Source organism: Panthera pardus, unplaced genomic scaffold (genome assembly GCF_024362965.1).
Source record: "Panthera pardus isolate Hobbes unplaced genomic scaffold, ASM2436296v1 HiC_scaffold_11, whole genome shotgun sequence".
Classification (NCBI taxonomy): domain Eukaryota; kingdom Metazoa; phylum Chordata; class Mammalia; order Carnivora; family Felidae; genus Panthera; species Panthera pardus.
This window is the reverse complement of record NW_026526666.1, coordinates 104,645,564-104,650,483: the sequence shown is the minus strand read 5'-3', so window position 1 is coordinate 104,650,483 and position 4,920 is coordinate 104,645,564. Positions and strand designations below refer to the sequence as shown.

Sequence of the window (4,920 nt, the reverse complement as noted above, 5' to 3'; positions counted from 1 at the left end):
GCGCCTGGATTTCCACGGGAGCCTGCGCCTCGGGGAAGGCCAGGGCAGTCCCTGCAACATCCCCAGGGTGCCACCGGCCAGGACCGGCTCCCCGCGCGTGGTCACCTGGGCCGGGTCCCGGGGTTGTGTCCGGCCCCCTGTTCCTGGTCACCCCGTGCTCGTCTGTGGCCTTGGCCGGACTGTCCGCCTGGAGCTTGGTGAGCGAGGCCAGTGGCTCCTGACCCGTCCCCACACACTCCTTTGCTGGGCTCCGTCTGGCTAGTGGGTCTGGGGGCTCTTCTGGGATGTCCCACCAACCCCCGCCTCCCTCAGGGCCCATCTGTCCCCCGCCCCAGGACCTGGACGTGCAGGTGGGGAAGAGTCTATCCATGCCCAGGGCCCCTCTCGGCTCGGGCAGTGCTGTCCTTGGGGTGGGGGCTCCCATTATGACAAGAATCTGCCCAGATCCCGCTGGAGCTCCGGTCTGAAAGCCAGGGGGGCAGCTCCACACTCCCAGCCAGAAGGGGGCAATCAGGCAGGCCCTGAGCTGTGCCTCTCCCGGTCCTGGGCCCGGCCAGGTGGGGAGGGGAGGCCGGCCGGAGCCAGTTGGAGGGCCCGGTGGGGATGAGCTGTCCCAGCTCTGCCCACCGAATGGGGTTGGGGAAGAAATATAATGCCGGGAGGGGTGAGCACCTCCTCCCCACCGACCTCCAGGGTGACCTCCATGGCCGCAGGCGGTCGGACGGACCAGGCCTAGGTCAGAGCCCAAGCGGGGTCTGGGGTCCCGGGCAGGGATTTTACATGACCAGAGGGCGGTGGGACAGCGGCAGGGTCCGGTCACTGGAGTCAGCCCCCCGTAGGTCCTGCCACTAACCGCACAGGTGGGAATCTGGGACCTCGACTTGCCCACCTGTGAGCTGGATTAACTCCCGGCTCTTTTCCCAGAACTGCTGTGCGGGCAAGCTGGCAGCCGAGGCCGGGCGTGTGCACACGCGTGTGTGTGTGTGTGTGTCAGGCAGGGGTGGGGGCGGCTTTCTGTGTAAGCCCAGCTCCCCCGAAGGAAGCCCGCCTGCTCGTTCTCCCCACCGACCCCCGAGCTCCTCAGGAGGGCAGACCTGTCCACTGCCCGCCCTCTGCCCGGTACCTTTCCGGCTAATGGAGCAAAGAGGGTTTGGAAAGCCCTGAGACCAGGCCCTCGACTTCCTGACCTGGGGCCAGGACGCCACCTCAGGCCCATTTCGGTCTGCACAGTGGTTGGCTGGAGCCCCCTCGTCCTCCCAAGCAAGGAGTAAGGTGCTTAGCCAGGAGGAAGGACCCCCCAGGACCCCGGGGGAGGGGCTGGGCCCACCCGGGCAGGGCCAGACCAGACCAGCCCAGGACGGGAACCCCTCAAAGCAGGCTCCAGAAGCACAGGGCCCTGGCGGCTTGGAGGCCTGGAGGGGCTCAGGTGGGCGGGGGGTGGCTGGGCGGTGAAGTGTGGAAGGCCAGGGCTCCCCCCAGGGCCAGTGCCCACTCCACACCCTCTGAGGGGCCTCCGCTTAGCCTGAGGTGCCTTCCTGAGGGCGGGGCAGGCCAGCCGGGACCCCGCCCCTCCCAGAGATGGCTCTGATCTGCCCTCTAGCCCAGCTGAGGTCTCAAGACCCCAAACGACCCTTCCTCCATGGCAGTGCCCAGCACTGCCCCCCACCCCCGGATTCCTGGGGGTTCTTTGAACTCTGCCACACCTGCCCTGCTGGGGAGGGGTCTCCAGAAGCAATCTAGCCCAGCCCCTCCTCCCAGCCAGCTACCGCCCCTTTTGGGCTTGCTGCTGGGGTCGGTGGGCTTCCTAGGACATCAGCCAACCCCCGTGGGGCCCAGTGTGAACAGACACTGAGGTGTCCCCGCCCACCCACCTATTACAACCACTCCGAAACATTCCAAGGCCTTTCTGCAGGGCACCCCCCCACAATCCAGTGCCCCTGGTGGCTGGCGGGGACACCGTGGCCGGGCCCACAGCCCTGAAGACATCCAGTGCCCCTGGGTGTCCACGGCGGGACCCTAGCAGTGCCTGGGGCCCCCCAGTCCCTGAAACTCGATGGAAGCCCCCGTAGCCCCGACTCTTGCCCCTTCAACGCGCAGGTCAGTGTTTCCGCCCTTACCTCCGTTGGCCCTGGGCGTCCACAAATCTCGCTCACGTTGCCACCCCTGGTGACTGTCCGTATCCCCAAGATCGGACCCCCAACCCCAGCTGTCCCCTGCCGGGCCATCATGGAGCTCTCTGGGCACGGGGTCACATCAGACTGGGAGCTCTCCGGTCTGTTCTCCTAACTTGGTTCAGGGCTTCCCGCATCCTCTTGCCAGATTAATCTGCTGGCATTGACAGGTTTTCTTGGGGAGGTGAAGGGTGCCTTACTTTGCGTTGTTTCCTAGTTGGTCACGGCCTCCGCTGAAGCGCGATTGAGTTTTATAGGTTTTACACATTTCATATGCTATATACGATTTTTATGCCCCGCCCTGCTGATCCTTACTGGTCTGTCGGCCCTTTTCTGTTCCCTGGTCCTGCCCCCCGACCACCGGACGGGGTTCCCTCCCCACAGCCTCACATTCTAGTGTCTCGCTCGCACCAAGTGTGGCCCGAGCCACAGAGCTCTGCTGGGGCCTGGGGCAGGAGACACTCCGGCTTTCCACTCCTTCTGCAGTGTTTCCTGGGCCCTAGGGGGTCCGGCACTAAGCAAGCGGAGTCCCGTCTCCCGCACTGTGTTCTCCTGGGGCAGGACAGCCAGAGACGGGGGCTTTCGGGTCAGGGCCGGGGATGCAGATGATGCAGGCCGCGGGGAGGGTGGGGGCGGGGTGCTAGGCGGGCAGGGCTGGCCAGCGTCGCGTCGCTTAGAGATCGGAACCCCCTCAGCTTCTCCACCAGACTCGAGAGAGATTCTCGGCACGTGACCACTGCCACCAAAGCTCCCTGCAGCCACCTGGGCCTCCAAGAACTCACCTCCTGAAGAGATGAACTGTATAGAACGTTCTTTCTGCTCCTGTCGGACAATCATCTGATTCCTCGTCTCACAAACACGTCGAGGCATTTTGTGATGCTATGCTGTCCCGCCGTCTTCAGGGCAATTCACGTTGGATCAGGTTATTACTTTGCGAGCATTTTGGAGCGGTGCGTGTTTGGGATTAGGACTTGTGCACACCCGTGACGGATCTGTCATCTCCTTTGCTTGCCCCGCCCTCACCCGGTTTCAGAACCAGGTTGCCATGGGCCTCACGGAATGAGGTGAGCTGCTTTTCAGTTTCAGAGAGCTTCCGGAACAATTCCCATTAGACAACTTCACGGGGCCTTGCAACTCTGGCACCAACCACCCGGACGGGCATTCGGCCAGGCCCTCCCGCGGGCGGCGGCTTCCGTTACTACTTGTATTTACTGAAGTTGTGGGTTTGTGCAAGTGTATATTTCCACCAGCACCAGTCCTGGCGTTTCGTATCTTCCCTCAAGACTTACCCACTTTTTAAAAATTCTGTTACTTAGGGGCCTGGGTGGCTCGGTCGGTTAAGCGTCCGACTCCGGCTCAGGTCACGATCTCACGGTCCGTGAGTTCGAGACCCGAGTCGGGCTCTGTGCTGACAGCTCAGAGCCTGGAGCCTGTTTTGGATTCTGTGTCTCCCTCTCTCTCTGCCCCTCCCCTGTTCATGCTCTGTCTCTCTGTCTCAAAAAAATAAACGTTAAAAAAAAATTTAAAAATTCTGTTACTTATACGTAATCATTCTTAACATCATTTTTAGGTCTTCCTCTCTGTTGCGTCTGTAACTTAGTCCTTCCTCCTGTATCTTCTCTTTGCGTTTAAAAATACTATCAAGGCGCGCCTGGGTGGCTCAGCCGGTTGAGCGTCCGAATTCAGCTCAGGTCATGATCTCACAGTTTGTGGGTTTGAGCCCTGCGTCGGGCTGTGTGCCGACAGCTCGGAGCCTGGAGCCTGCTTCGGATTCTGGGTCTCCCTCTCTCTCTGCCCCTCCCCTGCTCACTCTCTCTCTCTCTCTCAAAAATAAATAAAACATTAAAAAAATTTTTTTAGTATCATCAGCCTTGCTAGTTTTTTTCTTCCTTACTCATCTTCAATGGAATTTTAGGCTTGCTAAGTGCCCCATCATTCTCCACTTGCTGAATGTAAAGTTTATATACACGAATATAAATTCTGTACATAAGAATACAAATATATGAACATAAGTTTACATATATACCACGCATGTTAAAGCTTATTAAAGTTTTATCATTGCTTATGTCCTGTTTGTTTAATGTGCTTTTTTTTTAAGGAACACGTTAAAATCACCCACCGTCAGTCTATTTCTACCCTGTTATAGGGTCACTTTTACGGACTTCAGAGCCTCTACTGTCTCGTGCATTTATCTGTACATGTATTTATAGAGTCACTTACGATGCTTTCTGCCCAGAAACGTTGAAACTCCTACCCCGGCTTTCTTTTGATTTATTTCGTAAGCTTATGTTTTTGTCCTTCGAGGCAGGTCTTTGACAGTTAAAGTACCACAGATTAAGGTCTGACGCAACCGGATCAGTGTTTTGATGTCCTTTGTAACCACTTACAAGGCTTTGCTAATCTACCTTCTCACTCTGCTTTATTATTCCTCCTTCTCCACTTTCCACCGGAGATGACATTCCCTCCGGGCAGGAAGTGACCTAGCCTGTTACCACATGTCTGCACTCAGTTGCGCTCACCTGCCGCTGCGTGTGGCTTGCTGATGTCCCTCCCCACCCCTGCCACACACACTCTCGGGGTCTCTGCTGCCGGCTCATGGGAATACCTGATTCTGTTACCAGGTCAGGCGGGAACCGTGGGGACATCTCACTGCACCTTCCTAGGCTTTCTCTCCTTGCTGGTGAGCGTCCTCTGAGTGCATCTTGAGATCAGGCTTTCGAGGGCTAACCCAGTGGGGACTTGGGAGACC

The 4,920-nt window shown here is 58.5% G+C and overlaps 1 long non-coding RNA gene across 1 annotated transcript; it reads left to right on the top strand.

Annotated features, from left to right (window-relative positions):
- The first annotated feature begins 382 nt into the window (after window positions 1-382).
- On the top strand, window positions 383-4,236 carry LOC128775919 (uncharacterized). The gene is made up of 2 exons (XR_008420907.1): window positions 383-1,267; window positions 2,867-4,236. It is a non-coding gene; the product is annotated as an uncharacterized LOC128775919 (long non-coding RNA).
- Window positions 4,237-4,920: the final 684 nt, after the last annotated feature.